The sequence below is a fragment of the Tenrec ecaudatus genome, chromosome 1 (genome assembly GCF_050624435.1).
Source record: "Tenrec ecaudatus isolate mTenEca1 chromosome 1, mTenEca1.hap1, whole genome shotgun sequence".
Lineage (NCBI taxonomy): Eukaryota > Metazoa > Chordata > Mammalia > Afrosoricida > Tenrecidae > Tenrec > Tenrec ecaudatus.
The window spans coordinates 172310769-172335710 of NC_134530.1; the positions used below are offsets into that span (position 1 = coordinate 172310769).

Below are 24942 nucleotides of genomic sequence, written 5' to 3' on the forward strand. Positions count from 1 at the left end.
AGCTCCAGTGCTGGCGCCCCAGCCCAGCTTCCTTGGTGCCGCCACTCGGGCCGCCCAGGAGCGGCACCCGTGTGGGCCCCCTGGCCGAGCCAGGCGGCCGTGGGCGCTTGGGGCGAGCCGTCAGGATGGCCGAGCGGTCTAAGGCGCTGCGTTCAGGTCGCAGTCTCCCCTGGAGGCGTGGGTTCGAATCCCACTCCTGACACAGCAGCCTTTTTGGCAACAACAAACAGCCTGGACCCACCCGCCGCACACACACCCCTCTCCGGGCCGGCAGGCCACTGGCGCTCCTTGCGCCTCTCCAGCCGCCAGCGCCGGCCACGGGCGGGTCTCGCCGCCCCATCTGCACAGCGCTGACAGATGTGCTCCTACTGCAGCTCCCGCACACCTTCAATCCTCTGGCTTGGACAACCACAGGCCCCTCCAGGACCCCAGCCCCACCCCCACCCCCGCGGGCGCCACACGCCACCTTCAGCCGGGGAGCCTCAGCCGGGGATCCTTAGCAAGGGTCCACGCAGAGCGCTCGGCCCCGCAGCGCTCGCCACCCGATCCCACGGGATCGCACAGCCCCAGTGCGCGCGTGGGCCGGACCTCACTCGCCCGGCTCACGCGCGGGCTGGGGCCTTTCTTCTGCCGACGTGCCGCCTCGGGAAGCGACGGGCACAGGGGCATCGGCGCGGCCACCACCCGTTCCCTCCCCCTCCCGGCCCCCAGCGAAGTGGGTCGGTCGCTGTTGGGGGCGGGGGGGTCACTGCTGGGACCGCCGCGGGAACCTTGGCCGCGCTGCTTGGGCTCCGCCAGCGAGCCGGCGAGCGGCAGCGCGCGCGCACGGGACCCGTCTTCTTGCGACTCTGGGCGTCCTCCCAACGTCTGCCTGCCACAAGACTGCCCTTCGGTCTCGCTAGGTCGGGACCCTGCGCATGCCTGGGCTCCAAGCTCCAGGGCCGCCTGTACCCCGGCGCACCACTGGCTGTCGCCTGCACTGCTACTCAAGGGGAGTGGGGGTCCCAACGCCACGTCCCCACGCCATGTCGCGCCCACTCTCCCTCCCACTGCCAGCTCCGCTCCCGCTCCCACCACCACTCGCACCCGCGCCCAAGAACTCGCCCGGTAGGCCAGTCGGGCAGTGAGCAGTGTCTGGCGCTCCTCCACCAGTGGCAGCGGGGCGGCCGGGAGGAGGCAGGCCCACAGGCTGCAGCTGGCAGACTGTCGAGGAGGTAGCAGCGCATGGGTGGTTCAGTGGTAGAATTCTCGCCTGCCACGCGGGAGGCCCGGGTTCGATTCCCGGCCCATGCAGCCCACGGTCCCCTTTTGGTCCTGCCACATCAAAGGCTCACGGAGGGCTGCTCTGACCTCAGCTCTGCTCAGCTCTGACAAGCCCACACCCAGTCTCGCTTACCCCCTTCTCTTGGCTGCCGCTGCCCGCTGCCCGCTGCCCACGACGCCCGCCTCTGCAGAGACCAAGGACCCAAAGGCCCTACCAGCGCACCCCTCGCCAGCACGCTCCACCCGCCGCCATCCCTGCCGCGCCCCACCTCCAACCACCCTTCTTTCTGCCCAGCCTCCCCGTTTCCTTTCTGGTCTTCAGGATCCCACACAACCTTCACCTCACGTTTCCCTTCAGTCCCAGACAGCATGCTAAAACACTCTGAAGCAGCGGCCCTTCAGGGCTCGACACCCTTCCCATCTCCGCGGCGCAATCCTGCTCACACTGCAAAAAACGACCCCATCCTTCCCAGGAAGGCCCACGCACGCACTCAAACTCCACAGAGAGATTCGGTCCTTTGGGCTACATGCTGATCACGGTCCCTCTCCCACCACAGACCAAGGACAGTCCCTATTGCAGAGGCACTCTGCCACACCTAGCCACCACCTCTTCTTCAATCTGCCCATTGCCATAGTGCCTGGGTCCCCTCGCCTGACTTTGGGTGGACGGTCTGTGGGGTCATTTGTTCACACGTGAGTGGAGGGCTGAAGGAGGAGAGGGGTGGGGGAGGCTATTTCAACCTGCACGGAGTCTGCCCAAGGCCCACCCGCCCCCACGCCCGACGCCCATCCATCCCAAGCACCCGCCTCACACGCTACTCCAGCCAGTTGAGTGTGTGCTACCCCTTGCCTGCCCTTTCCTCATATTTTCTCCCTCCCCTGCCCTCCCCTCCCCTCCCCTCCCCTCTCCTCCCCTTCCCTTCCCTTCCCATCCCATCAATCTCCGCCACTGTTTCTGCCTTTGCTCCCGCGCCTCTCTAGCTCACTGAATCTCACTCTCATTCTTGATGCCCCTTGGGCTCCCTTGCCCTCCATCTGCCCCCCACTGGTTCACCTGAGCTACTTGCCCAGTGACACGCCCTGGTTGCCAGCTTGACTGGGGTTGGTAGTGGTGGGAGTAGTCTAAGTAGGGCGGCGGTGGGGGTGCGGGGTGGGGGGGATTTGGGGCTGTTTGAGAGGTACCAGAGAGTATGTGGGACTGGGGAGTGGGACAGAAAGGCACAGGAGAGACACGACCGGGCTGTGGTCCTTTCTCGAGGCTTAGTCTTGAGGGCCCACCTTAAGCCGACAGGTTTGCCATCTACTTTGCAGCCTGTGACCGGCTAACTCGCACCTCTCTCAAATAAATACCGAGCCCGGCCACCCATGCGTTTCTAGATGCTCTCCTCGCCCCCACCCCTCCGACACCCTCTCTGCAATCCTCCCCACCCCTACCCCACCGTGCCCCGATGAACCCACGGCCTCCACAGAGCCAGTGTGCCAGTGGTGCGCAAGAACAATTCTGTTAGCCCTTGCTGTCTTCGCGGCTGCTGTGCCTCCCTGGTCTCCTTCTCTCACCCCACTCCCCACCCCCCAGCACTCAACCAGCACCCTTGCCCTCCTGGCCCTTGTCACAAGCCCATGGCACAAGCCAAGAGCACGACAGAACAGCACCCCCACCCACTGGCACCCTCTGGTCCCACCAAGACGATGGAGGGCACTGACTGCAGGGCAGATGGTGCGCTTGTGTGCCCCACCGCCACCAGGCCGCCCGCACCCCAAGGCGAGTCTGCACGCCCTTCAATGTGTGTGTGTGTGTGTGTGTGTGTGTGTGTGCTTCTCAGGATCTGAGCCCTGCCCGCCTCCCGAGAGAGCCCTCCTGCCCAGGAAACCCCGTGAGGTGCAGGGCCGCTCTCCCATTCCAGGGGCCGCGGGCTCTCAGAATCCACTCCACCGCACTGGCCTTCCAAAACCTCTGTCTCTGAACCCGGGGAATGGCCATGCAAAGCCCCGGTGCCCTGGGCTCTGATCCCCATGCCCACCCTCAGGGGAGGATGCACTTTGGAGACGTGTGTGACGTCAATGAGCCAGTCAGGCAGCAGGAAACGCGTGGTTCGGCAGGAGCTTTGCCCGCTGTGAAGCTTGCCCCAGCATGCTACCCTGTCTGTCAGACCGCAGGGTTCTGCACTCGCAAAAGGCTGTAGGGATCCCTTGGACCTCAGGTGTATTTTCACACAAGTAGACACAGATGGGACAACAGAGACACAGAGGTAGGTCTGTGGGTGAGATCGCCGCCCCAACCCCCCCTAAACCCTTCCCCCCCCTCAGCCCCCTCCGCCCCATCACGGCCCCAACCCCCTTCGGGAAATGGGATTGCCAAAGGAAACCACCTTGGAGCAACCATGAGACTGTCTCTACAGAGCTGGCTACAGGCGTTGGGACCGCACGGTGGCAGTGTGTTCGGACTCGTGCCAGGATCCCCAGTTAGACAGGAATGGGAGAAACACGTCGTCCTTCCGCTGAGTAAGGCCGAGGGACAGTCTGGAGGAGGGCAAGAAGGGTGCTCTGGGCAACGTTCTCTCTAGGTGGACAGCTGTGTGGGCAGTGCTCAGGGGATGTGGTGAGAATGATGAGGAAAGGTGAGTGCTGGCACCCTCTCCCACCCAACAGTCCCCGGCTCCCTGACACCCCTCCCCAAGCCACCTGTAGACCAGTGTCCCCAGACACCTGCTTCCTCTCCTTGCACGCCCCACAATCGCGACCTACATACACCCTGTCTGCCACTCACGGATCAAATTCCCCATCATCCTTCTTTTGTCCCCAAATCCCAAAACCTCCCGCCACCACCACCACCACCACCACCACCACCACCACCACCACCACCACCACCACCACCACCACCACCACCACCACCGCTGCCACCGCAGCAGCCAACACTTCCCCACCCACACCCCCAAGCGCTCAAAAGCTAACTCACTCACTCACTCACTCACTCACTCACTCACTCACACCCTCCCCAGCCTTCCACCATCCTTCCTCCCAACTGGCGGCGTCCACGCGTCCCAGGTGGGCCACCTTGGGCTCCTGAATCTTTCTCCCTCGCTAGCGTTGTCCTGCTGGCGCAAGCGCTGGCAGTGATCGTCGAGGGAACGCGCAGGGAGGTCAGCCTGGCGCGTGGTGTTGAGGGCTGAGCGGGCAGATCCTGAGAGCATAGGCACCGGGGCCGGGGACCGTAGCAGGTGCGCACGTGCGTGGCCTTGCCGGCGGCAGGGCCCGTGAAGTGGCTCAAGGTAGCCAGCGTTGGCGAGAGTAAAAGAGTGGTAGGTTGAGCGAGTGGCAAGTGTGTGTGGGGGCAGCGCCAGGCAGAAGAAAAGCTTCCCTGACCGGGAATCGAACCCGGGCCGCGGCGGTGAGAGCGCCGAATCCTAACCACTAGACCACCAGGGAGCGTGGGAGCGCCTGTCCCGTCCATGCCACCTGCACTCGGAGCCCGCGCACCCATGGGCGCCCTGGCCAGCGGCCTCCCCGCCACGAGAGCACGGTGCCCTCTCCGACTTGGAGGCAGCTCCCCCAAAACACTGCGCGCCCGCCGCCTTCCCACGCAACTGGCGCGGGCAAAGCCACAGACCCAAGCTGCTCCCACATGCAACGCACTCACACCTGGCACGGAGGCCCCTGGGCTTCCCCGCAAAAGGTCGACCTACTGCGTTGGCCGGGAATCGAACCCGGGTCAACTGCTTGGAAGGCAGCTATGCTCACCACTATACCACCAACGCGGCACAGCCCGGGCTCCACCAACACCACGGCCAGCAGGCTCCCCGCCGCCAGCGGCAGCTGCTACTACCGCCGTCGCTACCGCCGCTCGCGCCTCGGCAGCCGCCGCCCGGCGCAGCCCTGTCCTTCCTGGACGCCAGGCGCCGTGCCACCCGCAGCGGCCGCTCGGGCCAGCCAAGCCCCGCTGCTCGCTCTCGCGGACCTAGCGCGCGCCCGGCCCCGGCCCCGGCCCCGGCCCCGGCCGCGGCCGCTGGGGGCGCCCGACCGGGCTCTCGCTGCCCCGACGCCGCAGCCCCGCGCACCCCCGCACCCGAGGCGCCCGACACCCCGACTTGGAGCGCCGGGTTTCTCCAAGGCCCTCCCTGCCTTCGGCGTCGGCTCGCGCCAGTTCCGCGGGCCTCAGCCAGGGCACAGGCGGCACTCAGGAGCAGCAGGAGGGTGATGCCCACCAGGGGGATCCCCCTACCTGCCCTGGCACCTGCGTGTGGGACTCCCTGCGAGGCCCGCGGCCAGCCTGAGCCGGATGGAGGCAGACACAGCTTTGGGACGGGCCGCTGGCCAGGCGCTTCGGACGCCAGAGAAAGAAGGCTGCTGTGGCGGGCGGGCGCGCGACTGGGCACCAGGAAGAAGGGCAGGGGAGCTGCGGCCGGAGGGTGGGCAGGCCAGGCGGGCGGCTTGGCAAGAACGGCTGGCGGGCGCCGGCCACTGGGCCTGCCTGAGAGCGGGGACCGGGTGGGCTGGTGGGTGGCCGTGGCAGAGTCCCAAAAAAAGGGACTGTGCCTCCCCGTCGGGGAATCGAACCCCGGTCTCCCGCGTGACAGGCGGGGATACTCACCACTATACTAACGAGGACGGCGGCTGCCGTCTGGGTGCCAGACCTCTCTCCGGCCGCCACCGCCACCGCCACCGCCACCGCCACCGCCGACGCCCACCCAGACGCCGTCGCTGCGCCCCCACGCCCAACACTGCTCCTCTCCCTTGGCCCACTGGCTCGCCGCGCAGAGTCCTCAACCCGCACCTCGCCCCGCACCAGCCCGACCCGCTTGCGACGCTCGCCGCGAGACACAGCCTCTCGTGCCGACTGGCGCCCGCCTCAACCCGCTGCCTGGGGCCTCCAGGGCGAGCGCCAGTGCCAGCGCGCGCGCCCGCCCGCCCGTCGCTCCGGCAGAGAGGCCCGGCGGCCCCCACTCCCGCGCGCAGGCCACAGGTGGCAGCCAGAGGAGGAGGACCAGTTTGGAGCGCAAGCCCAGCTGAGCGAGGAGAGTGCCTCGGTGCAGGATGCGGCGTCGGGGGCGGGCCCCAGCAGCCCGTCAACCCAAAGGCAGCGCACCTGGAGGCGCTGGGCCCGGGCTCAAGCACGTCGCCTGCTCCGCTGGCCACGTTCTGGCTCAGCTCCAGTGCTGGCGCCCCAGCCCAGCTTCCTTGGTGCCGCCACTCGGGCCGCCCAGGAGCGGCACCCGTGTGGGCCCCCTGGCCGAGCCAGGCGGCCGTGGGCGCTTGGGGCGAGCCGTCAGGATGGCCGAGCGGTCTAAGGCGCTGCGTTCAGGTCGCAGTCTCCCCTGGAGGCGTGGGTTCGAATCCCACTCCTGACACAGCAGCCTTTTTGGCAACAACAAACAGCCTGGACCCACCCGCCGCACACACACCCCTCTCCGGGCCGGCAGGCCACTGGCGCTCCTTGCGCCTCTCCAGCCGCCAGCGCCGGCCACGGGCGGGTCTCGCCGCCCCATCTGCACAGCGCTGACAGATGTGCTCCTACTGCAGCTCCCGCACACCTTCAATCCTCTGGCTTGGACAACCACAGGCCCCTCCAGGACCCCAGCCCCACCCCCACCCCCGCGGGCGCCACACGCCACCTTCAGCCGGGGAGCCTCAGCCGGGGATCCTTAGCAAGGGTCCACGCAGAGCGCTCGGCCCCGCAGCGCTCGCCACCCGATCCCACGGGATCGCACAGCCCCAGTGCGCGCGTGGGCCGGACCTCACTCGCCCGGCTCACGCGCGGGCTGGGGCCTTTCTTCTGCCGACGTGCCGCCTCGGGAAGCGACGGGCACAGGGGCATCGGCGCGGCCACCACCCGTTCCCTCCCCCTCCCGGCCCCCAGCGAAGTGGGTCGGTCGCTGTTGGGGGCGGGGGGGTCACTGCTGGGACCGCCGCGGGAACCTTGGCCGCGCTGCTTGGGCTCCGCCAGCGAGCCGGCGAGCGGCAGCGCGCGCGCACGGGACCCGTCTTCTTGCGACTCTGGGCGTCCTCCCAACGTCTGCCTGCCACAAGACTGCCCTTCGGTCTCGCTAGGTCGGGACCCTGCGCATGCCTGGGCTCCAAGCTCCAGGGCCGCCTGTACCCCGGCGCACCACTGGCTGTCGCCTGCACTGCTACTCAAGGGGAGTGGGGGTCCCAACGCCACGTCCCCACGCCATGTCGCGCCCACTCTCCCTCCCACTGCCAGCTCCGCTCCCGCTCCCACCACCACTCGCACCCGCGCCCAAGAACTCGCCCGGTAGGCCAGTCGGGCAGTGAGCAGTGTCTGGCGCTCCTCCACCAGTGGCAGCGGGGCGGCCGGGAGGAGGCAGGCCCACAGGCTGCAGCTGGCAGACTGTCGAGGAGGTAGCAGCGCATGGGTGGTTCAGTGGTAGAATTCTCGCCTGCCACGCGGGAGGCCCGGGTTCGATTCCCGGCCCATGCAGCCCACGGTCCCCTTTTGGTCCTGCCACATCAAAGGCTCACGGAGGGCTGCTCTGACCTCAGCTCTGCTCAGCTCTGACAAGCCCACACCCAGTCTCGCTTACCCCCTTCTCTTGGCTGCCGCTGCCCGCTGCCCGCTGCCCGCTGCCCACGACGCCCGCCTCTGCAGAGACCAAGGACCCAAAGGCCCTACCAGCGCACCCCTCGCCAGCACGCTCCACCCGCCGCCATCCCTGCCGCGCCCCACCTCCAACCACCCTTCTTTCTGCCCAGCCTCCCCGTTTCCTTTCTGGTCTTCAGGATCCCACACAACCTTCACCTCACGTTTCCCTTCAGTCCCAGACAGCATGCTAAAACACTCTGAAGCAGCGGCCCTTCAGGGCTCGACACCCTTCCCATCTCCGCGGCGCAATCCTGCTCACACTGCAAAAAACGACCCCATCCTTCCCAGGAAGGCCCACGCACGCACTCAAACTCCACAGAGAGATTCGGTCCTTTGGGCTACATGCTGATCACGGTCCCTCTCCCACCACAGACCAAGGACAGTCCCTATTGCAGAGGCACTCTGCCACACCTAGCCACCACCTCTTCTTCAATCTGCCCATTGCCATAGTGCCTGGGTCCCCTCGCCTGACTTTGGGTGGACGGTCTGTGGGGTCATTTGTTCACACGTGAGTGGAGGGCTGAAGGAGGAGAGGGGTGGGGGAGGCTATTTCAACCTGCACGGAGTCTGCCCAAGGCCCACCCGCCCCCACGCCCGACGCCCATCCATCCCAAGCACCCGCCTCACACGCTACTCCAGCCAGTTGAGTGTGTGCTACCCCTTGCCTGCCCTTTCCTCATATTTTCTCCCTCCCCTGCCCTCCCCTCCCCTCCCCTCCCCTCTCCTCCCCTTCCCTTCCCTTCCCATCCCATCAATCTCCGCCACTGTTTCTGCCTTTGCTCCCGCGCCTCTCTAGCTCACTGAATCTCACTCTCATTCTTGATGCCCCTTGGGCTCCCTTGCCCTCCATCTGCCCCCCACTGGTTCACCTGAGCTACTTGCCCAGTGACACGCCCTGGTTGCCAGCTTGACTGGGGTTGGTAGTGGTGGGAGTAGTCTAAGTAGGGCGGCGGTGGGGGTGCGGGGTGGGGGGGATTTGGGGCTGTTTGAGAGGTACCAGAGAGTATGTGGGACTGGGGAGTGGGACAGAAAGGCACAGGAGAGACACGACCGGGCTGTGGTCCTTTCTCGAGGCTTAGTCTTGAGGGCCCACCTTAAGCCGACAGGTTTGCCATCTACTTTGCAGCCTGTGACCGGCTAACTCGCACCTCTCTCAAATAAATACCGAGCCCGGCCACCCATGCGTTTCTAGATGCTCTCCTCGCCCCCACCCCTCCGACACCCTCTCTGCAATCCTCCCCACCCCTACCCCACCGTGCCCCGATGAACCCACGGCCTCCACAGAGCCAGTGTGCCAGTGGTGCGCAAGAACAATTCTGTTAGCCCTTGCTGTCTTCGCGGCTGCTGTGCCTCCCTGGTCTCCTTCTCTCACCCCACTCCCCACCCCCCAGCACTCAACCAGCACCCTTGCCCTCCTGGCCCTTGTCACAAGCCCATGGCACAAGCCAAGAGCACGACAGAACAGCACCCCCACCCACTGGCACCCTCTGGTCCCACCAAGACGATGGAGGGCACTGACTGCAGGGCAGATGGTGCGCTTGTGTGCCCCACCGCCACCAGGCCGCCCGCACCCCAAGGCGAGTCTGCACGCCCTTCAATGTGTGTGTGTGTGTGTGTGTGTGTGTGTGTGTGTGTGCTTCTCAGGATCTGAGCCCTGCCCGCCTCCCGAGAGAGCCCTCCTGCCCAGGAAACCCCGTGAGGTGCAGGGCCGCTCTCCCATTCCAGGGGCCGCGGGCTCTCAGAATCCACTCCACCGCACTGGCCTTCCAAAACCTCTGTCTCTGAACCCGGGGAATGGCCATGCAAAGCCCCGGTGCCCTGGGCTCTGATCCCCATGCCCACCCTCAGGGGAGGATGCACTTTGGAGACGTGTGTGACGTCAATGAGCCAGTCAGGCAGCAGGAAACGCGTGGTTCGGCAGGAGCTTTGCCCGCTGTGAAGCTTGCCCCAGCATGCTACCCTGTCTGTCAGACCGCAGGGTTCTGCACTCGCAAAAGGCTGTAGGGATCCCTTGGACCTCAGGTGTATTTTCACACAAGTAGACACAGATGGGACAACAGAGACACAGAGGTAGGTCTGTGGGTGAGATCGCCGCCCCAACCCCCCCTAAACCCTTCCCCCCCCTCAGCCCCCTCCGCCCCATCACGGCCCCAACCCCCTTCGGGAAATGGGATTGCCAAAGGAAACCACCTTGGAGCAACCATGAGACTGTCTCTACAGAGCTGGCTACAGGCGTTGGGACCGCACGGTGGCAGTGTGTTCGGACTCGTGCCAGGATCCCCAGTTAGACAGGAATGGGAGAAACACGTCGTCCTTCCGCTGAGTAAGGCCGAGGGACAGTCTGGAGGAGGGCAAGAAGGGTGCTCTGGGCAACGTTCTCTCTAGGTGGACAGCTGTGTGGGCAGTGCTCAGGGGATGTGGTGAGAATGATGAGGAAAGGTGAGTGCTGGCACCCTCTCCCACCCAACAGTCCCCGGCTCCCTGACACCCCTCCCCAAGCCACCTGTAGACCAGTGTCCCCAGACACCTGCTTCCTCTCCTTGCACGCCCCACAATCGCGACCTACATACACCCTGTCTGCCACTCACGGATCAAATTCCCCATCATCCTTCTTTTGTCCCCAAATCCCAAAACCTCCCGCCACCACCACCACCACCACCACCACCACCACCACCACCACCACCACCACCACCACCACCACCACCACCACCACCGCTGCCACCGCAGCAGCCAACACTTCCCCACCCACACCCCCAAGCGCTCAAAAGCTAACTCACTCACTCACTCACTCACTCACTCACTCACTCACACCCTCCCCAGCCTTCCACCATCCTTCCTCCCAACTGGCGGCGTCCACGCGTCCCAGGTGGGCCACCTTGGGCTCCTGAATCTTTCTCCCTCGCTAGCGTTGTCCTGCTGGCGCAAGCGCTGGCAGTGATCGTCGAGGGAACGCGCAGGGAGGTCAGCCTGGCGCGTGGTGTTGAGGGCTGAGCGGGCAGATCCTGAGAGCATAGGCACCGGGGCCGGGGACCGTAGCAGGTGCGCACGTGCGTGGCCTTGCCGGCGGCAGGGCCCGTGAAGTGGCTCAAGGTAGCCAGCGTTGGCGAGAGTAAAAGAGTGGTAGGTTGAGCGAGTGGCAAGTGTGTGTGGGGGCAGCGCCAGGCAGAAGAAAAGCTTCCCTGACCGGGAATCGAACCCGGGCCGCGGCGGTGAGAGCGCCGAATCCTAACCACTAGACCACCAGGGAGCGTGGGAGCGCCTGTCCCGTCCATGCCACCTGCACTCGGAGCCCGCGCACCCATGGGCGCCCTGGCCAGCGGCCTCCCCGCCACGAGAGCACGGTGCCCTCTCCGACTTGGAGGCAGCTCCCCCAAAACACTGCGCGCCCGCCGCCTTCCCACGCAACTGGCGCGGGCAAAGCCACAGACCCAAGCTGCTCCCACATGCAACGCACTCACACCTGGCACGGAGGCCCCTGGGCTTCCCCGCAAAAGGTCGACCTACTGCGTTGGCCGGGAATCGAACCCGGGTCAACTGCTTGGAAGGCAGCTATGCTCACCACTATACCACCAACGCGGCACAGCCCGGGCTCCACCAACACCACGGCCAGCAGGCTCCCCGCCGCCAGCGGCAGCTGCTACTACCGCCGTCGCTACCGCCGCTCGCGCCTCGGCAGCCGCCGCCCGGCGCAGCCCTGTCCTTCCTGGACGCCAGGCGCCGTGCCACCCGCAGCGGCCGCTCGGGCCAGCCAAGCCCCGCTGCTCGCTCTCGCGGACCTAGCGCGCGCCCGGCCCCGGCCCCGGCCCCGGCCCCGGCCGCGGCCGCTGGGGGCGCCCGACCGGGCTCTCGCTGCCCCGACGCCGCAGCCCCGCGCACCCCCGCACCCGAGGCGCCCGACACCCCGACTTGGAGCGCCGGGTTTCTCCAAGGCCCTCCCTGCCTTCGGCGTCGGCTCGCGCCAGTTCCGCGGGCCTCAGCCAGGGCACAGGCGGCACTCAGGAGCAGCAGGAGGGTGATGCCCACCAGGGGGATCCCCCTACCTGCCCTGGCACCTGCGTGTGGGACTCCCTGCGAGGCCCGCGGCCAGCCTGAGCCGGATGGAGGCAGACACAGCTTTGGGACGGGCCGCTGGCCAGGCGCTTCGGACGCCAGAGAAAGAAGGCTGCTGTGGCGGGCGGGCGCGCGACTGGGCACCAGGAAGAAGGGCAGGGGAGCTGCGGCCGGAGGGTGGGCAGGCCAGGCGGGCGGCTTGGCAAGAACGGCTGGCGGGCGCCGGCCACTGGGCCTGCCTGAGAGCGGGGACCGGGTGGGCTGGTGGGTGGCCGTGGCAGAGTCCCAAAAAAAGGGACTGTGCCTCCCCGTCGGGGAATCGAACCCCGGTCTCCCGCGTGACAGGCGGGGATACTCACCACTATACTAACGAGGACGGCGGCTGCCGTCTGGGTGCCAGACCTCTCTCCGGCCGCCACCGCCACCGCCACCGCCACCGCCACCGCCGACGCCCACCCAGACGCCGTCGCTGCGCCCCCACGCCCAACACTGCTCCTCTCCCTTGGCCCACTGGCTCGCCGCGCAGAGTCCTCAACCCGCACCTCGCCCCGCACCAGCCCGACCCGCTTGCGACGCTCGCCGCGAGACACAGCCTCTCGTGCCGACTGGCGCCCGCCTCAACCCGCTGCCTGGGGCCTCCAGGGCGAGCGCCAGTGCCAGCGCGCGCGCCCGCCCGCCCGTCGCTCCGGCAGAGAGGCCCGGCGGCCCCCACTCCCGCGCGCAGGCCACAGGTGGCAGCCAGAGGAGGAGGACCAGTTTGGAGCGCAAGCCCAGCTGAGCGAGGAGAGTGCCTCGGTGCAGGATGCGGCGTCGGGGGCGGGCCCCAGCAGCCCGTCAACCCAAAGGCAGCGCACCTGGAGGCGCTGGGCCCGGGCTCAAGCACGTCGCCTGCTCCGCTGGCCACGTTCTGGCTCAGCTCCAGTGCTGGCGCCCCAGCCCAGCTTCCTTGGTGCCGCCACTCGGGCCGCCCAGGAGCGGCACCCGTGTGGGCCCCCTGGCCGAGCCAGGCGGCCGTGGGCGCTTGGGGCGAGCCGTCAGGATGGCCGAGCGGTCTAAGGCGCTGCGTTCAGGTCGCAGTCTCCCCTGGAGGCGTGGGTTCGAATCCCACTCCTGACACAGCAGCCTTTTTGGCAACAACAAACAGCCTGGACCCACCCGCCGCACACACACCCCTCTCCGGGCCGGCAGGCCACTGGCGCTCCTTGCGCCTCTCCAGCCGCCAGCGCCGGCCACGGGCGGGTCTCGCCGCCCCATCTGCACAGCGCTGACAGATGTGCTCCTACTGCAGCTCCCGCACACCTTCAATCCTCTGGCTTGGACAACCACAGGCCCCTCCAGGACCCCAGCCCCACCCCCACCCCCGCGGGCGCCACACGCCACCTTCAGCCGGGGAGCCTCAGCCGGGGATCCTTAGCAAGGGTCCACGCAGAGCGCTCGGCCCCGCAGCGCTCGCCACCCGATCCCACGGGATCGCACAGCCCCAGTGCGCGCGTGGGCCGGACCTCACTCGCCCGGCTCACGCGCGGGCTGGGGCCTTTCTTCTGCCGACGTGCCGCCTCGGGAAGCGACGGGCACAGGGGCATCGGCGCGGCCACCACCCGTTCCCTCCCCCTCCCGGCCCCCAGCGAAGTGGGTCGGTCGCTGTTGGGGGCGGGGGGGTCACTGCTGGGACCGCCGCGGGAACCTTGGCCGCGCTGCTTGGGCTCCGCCAGCGAGCCGGCGAGCGGCAGCGCGCGCGCACGGGACCCGTCTTCTTGCGACTCTGGGCGTCCTCCCAACGTCTGCCTGCCACAAGACTGCCCTTCGGTCTCGCTAGGTCGGGACCCTGCGCATGCCTGGGCTCCAAGCTCCAGGGCCGCCTGTACCCCGGCGCACCACTGGCTGTCGCCTGCACTGCTACTCAAGGGGAGTGGGGGTCCCAACGCCACGTCCCCACGCCATGTCGCGCCCACTCTCCCTCCCACTGCCAGCTCCGCTCCCGCTCCCACCACCACTCGCACCCGCGCCCAAGAACTCGCCCGGTAGGCCAGTCGGGCAGTGAGCAGTGTCTGGCGCTCCTCCACCAGTGGCAGCGGGGCGGCCGGGAGGAGGCAGGCCCACAGGCTGCAGCTGGCAGACTGTCGAGGAGGTAGCAGCGCATGGGTGGTTCAGTGGTAGAATTCTCGCCTGCCACGCGGGAGGCCCGGGTTCGATTCCCGGCCCATGCAGCCCACGGTCCCCTTTTGGTCCTGCCACATCAAAGGCTCACGGAGGGCTGCTCTGACCTCAGCTCTGCTCAGCTCTGACAAGCCCACACCCAGTCTCGCTTACCCCCTTCTCTTGGCTGCCGCTGCCCGCTGCCCGCTGCCCGCTGCCCACGACGCCCGCCTCTGCAGAGACCAAGGACCCAAAGGCCCTACCAGCGCACCCCTCGCCAGCACGCTCCACCCGCCGCCATCCCTGCCGCGCCCCACCTCCAACCACCCTTCTTTCTGCCCAGCCTCCCCGTTTCCTTTCTGGTCTTCAGGATCCCACACAACCTTCACCTCACGTTTCCCTTCAGTCCCAGACAGCATGCTAAAACACTCTGAAGCAGCGGCCCTTCAGGGCTCGACACCCTTCCCATCTCCGCGGCGCAATCCTGCTCACACTGCAAAAAACGACCCCATCCTTCCCAGGAAGGCCCACGCACGCACTCAAACTCCACAGAGAGATTCGGTCCTTTGGGCTACATGCTGATCACGGTCCCTCTCCCACCACAGACCAAGGACAGTCCCTATTGCAGAGGCACTCTGCCACACCTAGCCACCACCTCTTCTTCAATCTGCCCATTGCCATAGTGCCTGGGTCCCCTCGCCTGACTTTGGGTGGACGGTCTGTGGGGTCATTTGTTCACACGTGAGTGGAGGGCTGAAGGAGGAGAGGGGTGGGGGAGGCTATTTCAACCTGCACGGAGTCTGCCCAAGGCCCACCCGCCCCCACGCCCGACGCCCATCCATCCCAAGCACCCGCCTCACACGCTACTCCAGCCAGTTGAGTGTGTGCTACCCCTTGCCTGCCCTTTCCTCATATTTTCTCCCTCCCCTGCCCTCCCCTCCCCTCCCCTCCCCTCTCCTCCCCTTCCCTTCCCTTCCCATCCCATCAATCTCCGCCACTGTTTCTGCCTTTGCTCCCGCGCCTCTCTAGCTCACTGAATCTCACTCTCATTCTTGATGCCCCTTGGGCTCCCTTGCCCTCCATCTGCCCCCCACTGGTTCACCTGAGCTACTTGCCCAGTGACACGCCCTGGTTGCCAGCTTGACTGGGGTTGGTAGTGGTGGGAGTAGTCTAAGTAGGGCGGCGGTGGGGGTGCGGGGTGGGGGGGATTTGGGGCTGTTTGAGAGGTACCAGAGAGTATGTGGGACTGGGGAGTGGGACAGAAAGGCACAGGAGAGACACGACCGGGCTGTGGTCCTTTCTCGAGGCTTAGTCTTGAGGGCCCACCTTAAGCCGACAGGTTTGCCATCTACTTTGCAGCCTGTGACCGGCTAACTCGCACCTCTCTCAAATAAATACCGAGCCCGGCCACCCATGCGTTTCTAGATGCTCTCCTCGCCCCCACCCCTCCGACACCCTCTCTGCAATCCTCCCCACCCCTACCCCACCGTGCCCCGATGAACCCACGGCCTCCACAGAGCCAGTGTGCCAGTGGTGCGCAAGAACAATTCTGTTAGCCCTTGCTGTCTTCGCGGCTGCTGTGCCTCCCTGGTCTCCTTCTCTCACCCCACTCCCCACCCCCCAGCACTCAACCAGCACCCTTGCCCTCCTGGCCCTTGTCACAAGCCCATGGCACAAGCCAAGAGCACGACAGAACAGCACCCCCACCCACTGGCACCCTCTGGTCCCACCAAGACGATGGAGGGCACTGACTGCAGGGCAGATGGTGCGCTTGTGTGCCCCACCGCCACCAGGCCGCCCGCACCCCAAGGCGAGTCTGCACGCCCTTCAATGTGTGTGTGTGTGTGTGTGTGTGTGTGTGTGTGTGTGCTTCTCAGGATCTGAGCCCTGCCCGCCTCCCGAGAGAGCCCTCCTGCCCAGGAAACCCCGTGAGGTGCAGGGCCGCTCTCCCATTCCAGGGGCCGCGGGCTCTCAGAATCCACTCCACCGCACTGGCCTTCCAAAACCTCTGTCTCTGAACCCGGGGAATGGCCATGCAAAGCCCCGGTGCCCTGGGCTCTGATCCCCATGCCCACCCTCAGGGGAGGATGCACTTTGGAGACGTGTGTGACGTCAATGAGCCAGTCAGGCAGCAGGAAACGCGTGGTTCGGCAGGAGCTTTGCCCGCTGTGAAGCTTGCCCCAGCATGCTACCCTGTCTGTCAGACCGCAGGGTTCTGCACTCGCAAAAGGCTGTAGGGATCCCTTGGACCTCAGGTGTATTTTCACACAAGTAGACACAGATGGGACAACAGAGACACAGAGGTAGGTCTGTGGGTGAGATCGCCGCCCCAACCCCCCCTAAACCCTTCCCCCCCCTCAGCCCCCTCCGCCCCATCACGGCCCCAACCCCCTTCGGGAAATGGGATTGCCAAAGGAAACCACCTTGGAGCAACCATGAGACTGTCTCTACAGAGCTGGCTACAGGCGTTGGGACCGCACGGTGGCAGTGTGTTCGGACTCGTGCCAGGATCCCCAGTTAGACAGGAATGGGAGAAACACGTCGTCCTTCCGCTGAGTAAGGCCGAGGGACAGTCTGGAGGAGGGCAAGAAGGGTGCTCTGGGCAACGTTCTCTCTAGGTGGACAGCTGTGTGGGCAGTGCTCAGGGGATGTGGTGAGAATGATGAGGAAAGGTGAGTGCTGGCACCCTCTCCCACCCAACAGTCCCCGGCTCCCTGACACCCCTCCCCAAGCCACCTGTAGACCAGTGTCCCCAGACACCTGCTTCCTCTCCTTGCACGCCCCACAATCGCGACCTACATACACCCTGTCTGCCACTCACGGATCAAATTCCCCATCATCCTTCTTTTGTCCCCAAATCCCAAAACCTCCCGCCACCACCACCACCACCACCACCACCACCACCACCACCACCACCACCACCACCACCACCACCACCACCACCACCGCTGCCACCGCAGCAGCCAACACTTCCCCACCCACACCCCCAAGCGCTCAAAAGCTAACTCACTCACTCACTCACTCACTCACTCACTCACTCACTCACCCTCCCCAGCCTTCCACCATCCTTCCTCCCAACTGGCGGCGTCCACGCGTCCCAGGTGGGCCACCTTGGGCTCCTGAATCTTTCTCCCTCGCTAGCGTTGTCCTGCTGGCGCAAGCGCTGGCAGTGATCGTCGAGGGAACGCGCAGGGAGGTCAGCCTGGCGCGTGGTGTTGAGGGCTGAGCGGGCAGATCCTGAGAGCATAGGCACCGGGGCCGGGGACCGTAGCAGGTGCGCACGTGCGTGGCCTTGCCGGCGGCAGGGCCCGTGAAGTGGCTCAAGGTAGCCAGCGTTGGCGAGAGTAAAAGAGTGGTAGGTTGAGCGAGTGGCAAGTGTGTGTGGGGGCAGCGCCAGGCAGAAGAAAAGCTTCCCTGACCGGGAATCGAACCCGGGCCGCGGCGGTGAGAGCGCCGAATCCTAACCACTAGACCACCAGGGAGCGTGGGAGCGCCTGTCCCGTCCATGCCACCTGCACTCGGAGCCCGCGCACCCATGGGCGCCCTGGCCAGCGGCCTCCCCGCCACGAGAGCACGGTGCCCTCTCCGACTTGGAGGCAGCTCCCCCAAAACACTGCGCGCCCGCCGCCTTCCCACGCAACTGGCGCGGGCAAAGCCACAGACCCAAGCTGCTCCCACATGCAACGCACTCACACCTGGCACGGAGGCCCCTGGGCTTCCCCGCAAAAGGTCGACCTACTGCGTTGGCCGGGAATCGAACCCGGGTCAACTGCTTGGAAGGCAGCTATGCTCACCACTATACCACCAACGCGGCACAGCCCGGGCTCCACCAACACCACGGCCAGCAGGCTCCCCGCCGCCAGCGGCAGCTGCTACTACCGCCGTCGCTACCGCCGCTCGCGCCTCGGCAGCCGCCGCCCGGCGCAGCCCTGTCCTTCCTGGACGCCAGGCGCCGTGCCACCCGCAGCGGCCGCTCGGGCCAGCCAAGCCCCGCTGCTCGCTCTCGCGGACCTAGCGCGCGCCCGGCCCCGGCCCCGGCCCCGGCCCCGGCCGCGGCCGCTGGGGGCGCCCGACCGGGCTCTCGCTGCCCCGACGCCGCAGCCCCGCGCACCCCCGCACCCGAGGCGCCCGACACCCCGACTTGGAGCGCCGGGTTTCTCCAAGGCCCTCCCTGCCTTCGGCGTCGGCTCGCGCCAGTTCCGCGGGCCTCAGCCAGGGCACAGGCGGCACTCAGGAGCAGCAGGAGGGTGATGCCCACCAGGGGGATCCCCCTACCTGCCCTGGCACCTGCGTGTGGGACTCCCTGCGAGGCCCGCGGCCAGCCTGAGCCGGATGGAGGCAGACACAGCTTTGGGACGGGCCGCTGGCCAGGCGCTTCGGACGCCAGAGAAAGAAGGCTGCTGTGGCGGGCGGGCGCGCGACTGGGCACCAGGAAGAAGGGCAGGGGAGCTGCGGCCGGAGGGTGGGCAGGCCAGGCGGGCGGCTTGGCAAGAACGGCTGGCGGGCGCCGGCCACTGGGCCTGCCTGAGAGCGGGGACCGGGTGGGCTGGTGGGTGGCCGTGGCAGAGTCCCAAAAAAAGGGACTGTGCCTCCCCGTCGGGGAATCGAACCCCGGTCTCCCGCGTGACAGGCGGGGATACTCACCACTATACTAACGAGGACGGCGGCTGCCGTCTGGGTGCCAGACCTCTCTCCGGCCGCCACCGCCACCGCCACCGCCACCGCCACCGCCGACGCCCACCCAGACGCCGTCGCTGCGCCCCCACGCCCAACACTGCTCCTCTCCCTTGGCCCACTGGCTCGCCGCGCAGAGTCCTCAACCCGCACCTCGCCCCGCACCAGCCCGACCCGCTTGCGACGCTCGCCGCGAGACACAGCCTCTCGTGCCGACTGGCGCCCGCCTCAACCCGCTGCCTGGGGCCTCCAGGGCGAGCGCCAGTGCCAGCGCGCGCGCCCGCCCGCCCGTCGCTCCGGCAGAGAGGCCCGGCGGCCCCCACTCCCGCGCGCAGGCCACAGGTGGCAGCCAGAGGAGGAGGACCAGTTTGGAGCGCAAGCCCAGCTGAGCGAGGAGAGTGCCTCGGTGCAGGATGCGGCGTCGGGGGCGGGCCCCAGCAGCCCGTCAACCCAAAGGCAGCGCACCTGGAGGCGCTGGGCCCGGGCTCAAGCACGTCGCCTGCTCCGCTGGCCACGTTCTGGCTCAGCTCCAGTGCTGGCGCCCCAGCCCAGCTTCCTTGGTGCCGCCACTCGGGCCGCCCAGGAGCGGCACCCGTGTGGGCCCCCTGGCCGAGCCAGGCGGCCGTGGGCGCTTGGGGCGAGCCGTCAGGATGGCCGAGCGGTCTAAGGCGCTGCGTTCAGGTCGCAGTCTCCCCTGGAGGCGTGGGTTCGAATCCCACTCCTGACACAGCAGCCTTTTTGGCAACAACAAACAGCCTGGACCCACCCGCCGCACACACACCCCTCTCCGGGCCGGCAGGCCACTGGCGCTCCTTGCGCCTCTCCAGCCGCCAGCGCCGGCCACGGGCGGGTCTCGCCGCCCCATCTGCACAGCGCTGACAGATGTGCTCCTACTGCAGCTCCCGCACACCTTCAATCCTCTGGCTTGGACAACCACAGGCCCCTCCAGGACCCCAGCCCCACCCCCACCCCCGCGGGCGCCACACGCCACCTTCAGCCGGGGAGCCTCAGCCGGGGATCCTTAGCAAGGGTCCACGCAGAGCGCTCGGCCCCGCAGCGCTCGCCACCCGATCCCACGGGATCGCACAGCCCCAGTGCGCGCGTGGGCCGGACCTCACTCGCCCGGCTCACGCGCGGGCTGGGGCCTTTCTTCTGCCGACGTGCCGCCTCGGGAAGCGACGGGCACAGGGGCATCGGCGCGGCCACCACCCGTTCCCTCCCCCTCCCGGCCCCCAGCGAAGTGGGTCGGTCGCTGTTGGGGGCGGGGGGGTCACTGCTGGGACCGCCGCGGGAACCTTGGCCGCGCTGCTTGGGCTCCGCCAGCGAGCCGGCGAGCGGCAGCGCGCGCGCACGGGACCCGTCTTCTTGCGACTCTGGGCGTCCTCCCAACGTCTGCCTGCCACAAGACTGCCCTTCGGTCTCGCTAGGTCGGGACCCTGCGCATGCCTGGGCTCCAAGCTCCAGGGCCGCCTGTACCCCGGCGCACCACTGGCTGTCGCCTGCACTGCTACTCAAGGGGAGTGGGGGTCCCAACGCCACGTCCCCACGCCATGTCGCGCCCACTCTCCCTCCCACTGCCAGCTCCGCTCCCGCTCCCACCACCACTCGCACCCGCGCCCAAGAACTCGCCCGGTAGGCCAGTCGGGCAGTGAGCAGTGTCTGGCGCTCCTCCACCAGTGGCAGCGGGGCGGCCGGGAGGAGGCAGGCCCACAGGCTGCAGCTGGCAGACTGTCGAGGAGGTAGCAGCGCATGGGTGGTTCAGTGGTAGAATTCTCGCCTGCCACGCGGGAGGCCCGGGTTCGATTCCCGGCCCATGCAGCCCACGGTCCCCTTTTGGTCCTGCCACATCAAAGGCTCACGGAGGGCTGCTCTGACCTCAGCTCTGCTCAGCTCTGACAAGCCCACACCCAGTCTCGCTTACCCCCTTCTCTTGGCTGCCGCTGCCCGCTGCCCGCTGCCCGCTGCCCACGACGCCCGCCTCTGCAGAGACCAAGGACCCAAAGGCCCTACCAGCGCACCCCTCGCCAGCACGCTCCACCCGCCGCCATCCCTGCCGCGCCCCACCTCCAACCACCCTTCTTTCTGCCCAGCCTCCCCGTTTCCTTTCTGGTCTTCAGGATCCCACACAACCTTCACCTCACGTTTCCCTTCAGTCCCAGACAGCATGCTAAAACACTCTGAAGCAGCGGCCCTTCAGGGCTCGACACCCTTCCCATCTCCGCGGCGCAATCCTGCTCACACTGCAAAAAACGACCCCATCCTTCCCAGGAAGGCCCACGCACGCACTCAAACTCCACAGAGAGATTCGGTCCTTTGGGCTACATGCTGATCACGGTCCCTCTCCCACCACAGACCAAGGACAGTCCCTATTGCAGAGGCACTCTGCCACACCTAGCCACCACCTCTTCTTCAATCTGCCCATTGCCATAGTGCCTGGGTCCCCTCGCCTGACTTTGGGTGGACGGTCTGTGGGGTCATTTGTTCACACGTGAGTGGAGGGCTGAAGGAGGAGAGGGGTGGGGGAGGCTATTTCAACCTGCACGGAGTCTGCCCAAGGCCCACCCGCCCCCACGCCCGACGCCCATCCATCCCAAGCACCCGCCTCACACGCTACTCCAGCCAGTTGAGTGTGTGCTACCCCTTGCCTGCCCTTTCCTCATATTTTCTCCCTCCCCTGCCCTCCCCTCCCCTCCCCTCCCCTCTCCTCCCCTTCCCTTCCCTTCCCACCCCATCAATCTCCGCCACTGTTTCTGCCTTTGCTCCCGCGCCTCTCTAGCTCACTGAATCTCACTCTCATTCTTGATGCCCCTTGGGCTCCCTTGCCCTCCATCTGCCCCCCACTGGTTCACCTGAGCTACTTGCCCAGTGACACGCCCTGGTTGCCAGCTTGACTGGGGTTGGTAGTGGTGGGAGTAGTCTAAGTAGGGCGGCGGTGGGGGTGCGGGGTGGGGGGGATTTGGGGCTGTTTGAGAGGTACCAGAGAGTATGTGGGACTGGGGAGTGGGACAGAAAGGCACAGGAGAGACACGACCGGGCTGTGGTCCTTTCTCGAGGCTTAGTCTTGAGGGCCCACCTTAAGCCGACAGGTTTGCCATCTACTTTGCAGCCTGTGACCGGCTAACTCGCACCTCTCTCAAATAAATACCGAGCCCGGCCACCCATGCGTTTCTAGATGCTCTCCTCGCCCCCACCCCTCCGACACCCTCTCTGCAATCCTCCCCACCCCTACCCCACCGTGCCCCGATGAACCCACGGCCTCCACAGAGCCAGTGTGCCAGTGGTGCGCAAGAACAATTCTGTTAGCCCTTGCTGTCTTCGCGGCTGCTGTGCCTCCCTGGTCTCCTTCTCTCACCCCACTCCCCACCCCCCAGCACTCAACCAGCACCCTTGCCCTCCTGGCCCTTGTCACAAGCCCATGGCACAAGCCAAGAGCACGACAGAACAGCACCCCCACCCACTGGCACCCTCTGGTCCCACCAAGACGATGGAGGGCACTGACTGCAGGGCAGATGGTGCGCTTGTGTGCCCCACCGCCACCAGGCCGCCCGCACCCCAAGGCGAGTCTGCACGCCCTTCAATGTGTGTGTGTGTGTGTGTGTGTGTGTGTGTGTGTGCTTCTCAGGATCTGAGCCCTGCCCGCCTCCCGAGAGAGCCCTCCTGCCCAGGAAACCCCGTGAGGTGCAGGGCCGCTCTCCCATTCCAGGGGCCGCGGGCTCTCAGAATCCACTCCACCGCACTGGCCTTCCAAAACCTCTGTCTCTGAACCCGGGGAATGGCCATGCAAAGCCCCGGTGCCCTGGGCTCTGATCCCCATGCCCACCCTCAGGGGAGGATGCACTTTGGAGACGTGTGTGACGTCAATGAGCCAGTCAGGCAGCAGGAAACGCGTGGTTCGGCAGGAGCTTTGCCCGCTGTGAAGCTTGCCCCAGCATGCTACCCTGTCTGTCAGACCGCAGGGTTCTGCACTCGCAAAAGGCTGTAGGGATCCCTTGGACCTCAGGTGTATTTTCACACAAGTAGACACAGATGGGACAACAGAGACACAGAGGTAGGTCTGTGGGTGAGATCGCCGCCCCAACCCCCCCTAAACCCTTCCCCCCCCTCAGCCCCCTCCGCCCCATCACGGCCCCAACCCCCTTCGGGAAATGGGATTGCCAAAGGAAACCACCTTGGAGCAACCATGAGACTGTCTCTACAGAGCTGGCTACAGGCGTTGGGACCGCACGGTGGCAGTGTGTTCGGACTCGTGCCAGGATCCCCAGTTAGACAGGAATGGGAGAAACACGTCGTCCTTCCGCTGAGTAAGGCCGAGGGACAGTCTGGAGGAGGGCAAGAAGGGTGCTCTGGGCAACGTTCTCTCTAGGTGGACAGCTGTGTGGGCAGTGCTCAGGGGATGTGGTGAGAATGATGAGGAAAGGTGAGTGCTGGCACCCTCTCCCACCCAACAGTCCCCGGCTCCCTGACACCCCTCCCCAAGCCACCTGTAGACCAGTGTCCCCAGACACCTGCTTCCTCTCCTTGCACGCCCCACAATCGCGACCTACATACACCCTGTCTGCCACTCACGGATCAAATTCCCCATCATCCTTCTTTTGTCCCCAAATCCCAAAACCTCCCGCCACCACCACCACCACCACCACCACCACCACCACCACCACCACCACCACCACCACCACCACCACCACCACCACCACCACCGCTGCCACCGCAGCAGCCAACACTTCCCCACCCACACCCCCAAGCGCTCAAAAGCTAACTCACTCACTCACTCACTCACTCACTCACTCACTCACACCCTCCCCAGCCTTCCACCATCCTTCCTCCCAACTGGCGGCGTCCACGCGTCCCAGGTGGGCCACCTTGGGCTCCTGAATCTTTCTCCCTCGCTAGCGTTGTCCTGCTGGCGCAAGCGCTGGCAGTGATCGTCGAGGGAACGCGCAGGGAGGTCAGCCTGGCGCGTGGTGTTGAGGGCTGAGCGGGCAGATCCTGAGAGCATAGGCACCGGGGCCGGGGACCGTAGCAGGTGCGCACGTGCGTGGCCTTGCCGGCGGCAGGGCCCGTGAAGTGGCTCAAGGTAGCCAGCGTTGGCGAGAGTAAAAGAGTGGTAGGTTGAGCGAGTGGCAAGTGTGTGTGGGGGCAGCGCCAGGCAGAAGAAAAGCTTCCCTGACCGGGAATCGAACCCGGGCCGCGGCGGTGAGAGCGCCGAATCCTAACCACTAGACCACCAGGGAACGTGGGAGCGCCTGTCCCGTCCATGCCACCTGCACTCGGAGCCCGCGCACCCATGGGCGCCCTGGCCAGCGGCCTCCCCGCCACGAGAGCACGGTGCCCTCTCCGACTTGGAGGCAGCTCCCCCAAAACACTGCGCGCCCGCCGCCTTCCCACGCAACTGGCGCGGGCAGAGCCACAGACCCAAGCTGCTCCCACATGCAACGCACTCACACCTGGCACGGAGGCCCCTGGGCTTCCCCGCAAAAGGTCGACCTACTGCGTTGGCCGGGAATCGAACCCGGGTCAACTGCTTGGAAGGCAGCTATGCTCACCACTATACCACCAACGCGGCACAGCCCGGGCTCCACCAACACCACGGCCAGCAGGCTCCCCGCCGCCAGCGGCAGCTGCTACTACCGCCGTCGCTACCGCCGCTCGCGCCTCGGCAGCCGCCGCCCGGCGCAGCCCTGTCCTTCCTGGACGCCAGGCGCCGTGCCACCCGCAGCGGCCGCTCGGGCCAGCCAAGCCCCGCTGCTCGCTCTCGCGGACCTAGCGCGCGCCCGGCCCCGGCCCCGGCCCCGGCCGCGGCCGCTGGGGGCGCCCGACCGGGCTCTCGCTGCCGCGACGCCGCAGCCCCGCGCACCCCCGCACCCGAGGCGCCCGACACCCCGACTTGGAGCGCCGGGTTTCTCCAAGGCCCTCCCTGCCTTCGGCGTCGGCTCGCGCCAGTTCCGCGGGCCTCAGCCAGGGCACAGGCGGCACTCAGGAGCAGCAGGAGGGTGATGCCCACCAGGGGGATCCCCCTACCTGCCCTGGCACCTGCGTGTGGGACTCCCTGCGAGGCCCGCGGCCAGCCTGAGCCGGATGGAGGCAGACACAGCTTTGGGACGGGCCGCTGGCCAGGCGCTTCGGACGCCAGAGAAAGAAGGCTGCTGTGGCGGGCGGGCGCGCGACTGGGCACCAGGAAGAAGGGCAGGGGAGCTGCGGCCGGAGGGTGGGCAGGCCAGGCG

The 24942-nt window shown here is 66.9% G+C and overlaps 11 non-coding genes across 11 annotated transcripts; all 11 read right to left on the minus strand.

Moving 5' to 3' along the window:
- Positions 1-4617: 4617 nt before the first annotated feature.
- Positions 4618-4689, minus strand: TRNAE-CUC (transfer RNA glutamic acid (anticodon CUC)). The gene has a single exon. It is a non-coding gene; the product is annotated as a tRNA-Glu (tRNA).
- A 257-nt stretch (positions 4690-4946) lies between these two features.
- TRNAG-UCC (transfer RNA glycine (anticodon UCC)) lies at positions 4947-5018 on the minus strand. Its single transcript has one exon. It is a non-coding gene; the product is annotated as a tRNA-Gly (tRNA).
- A 778-nt stretch (positions 5019-5796) lies between these two features.
- Positions 5797-5868, minus strand: TRNAD-GUC (transfer RNA aspartic acid (anticodon GUC)). Its single transcript has one exon. It is a non-coding gene; the product is annotated as a tRNA-Asp (tRNA).
- A 5168-nt stretch (positions 5869-11036) lies between these two features.
- TRNAE-CUC (transfer RNA glutamic acid (anticodon CUC)) lies at positions 11037-11108 on the minus strand. The gene has a single exon. It is a non-coding gene; the product is annotated as a tRNA-Glu (tRNA).
- A 257-nt stretch (positions 11109-11365) lies between these two features.
- TRNAG-UCC (transfer RNA glycine (anticodon UCC)) lies at positions 11366-11437 on the minus strand. Its single transcript has one exon. It is a non-coding gene; the product is annotated as a tRNA-Gly (tRNA).
- Positions 11438-12215: 778 nt separating this feature from the next.
- TRNAD-GUC (transfer RNA aspartic acid (anticodon GUC)) lies at positions 12216-12287 on the minus strand. The gene has a single exon. It is a non-coding gene; the product is annotated as a tRNA-Asp (tRNA).
- Positions 12288-17457: 5170 nt separating this feature from the next.
- On the minus strand, positions 17458-17529 carry TRNAE-CUC (transfer RNA glutamic acid (anticodon CUC)). Its single transcript has one exon. It is a non-coding gene; the product is annotated as a tRNA-Glu (tRNA).
- Positions 17530-17786: 257 nt separating this feature from the next.
- Positions 17787-17858, minus strand: TRNAG-UCC (transfer RNA glycine (anticodon UCC)). Its single transcript has one exon. It is a non-coding gene; the product is annotated as a tRNA-Gly (tRNA).
- A 778-nt stretch (positions 17859-18636) lies between these two features.
- Positions 18637-18708, minus strand: TRNAD-GUC (transfer RNA aspartic acid (anticodon GUC)). The gene has a single exon. It is a non-coding gene; the product is annotated as a tRNA-Asp (tRNA).
- Positions 18709-23880: 5172 nt separating this feature from the next.
- TRNAE-CUC (transfer RNA glutamic acid (anticodon CUC)) lies at positions 23881-23952 on the minus strand. Its single transcript has one exon. It is a non-coding gene; the product is annotated as a tRNA-Glu (tRNA).
- A 257-nt stretch (positions 23953-24209) lies between these two features.
- On the minus strand, positions 24210-24281 carry TRNAG-UCC (transfer RNA glycine (anticodon UCC)). Its single transcript has one exon. It is a non-coding gene; the product is annotated as a tRNA-Gly (tRNA).
- Positions 24282-24942: the final 661 nt, after the last annotated feature.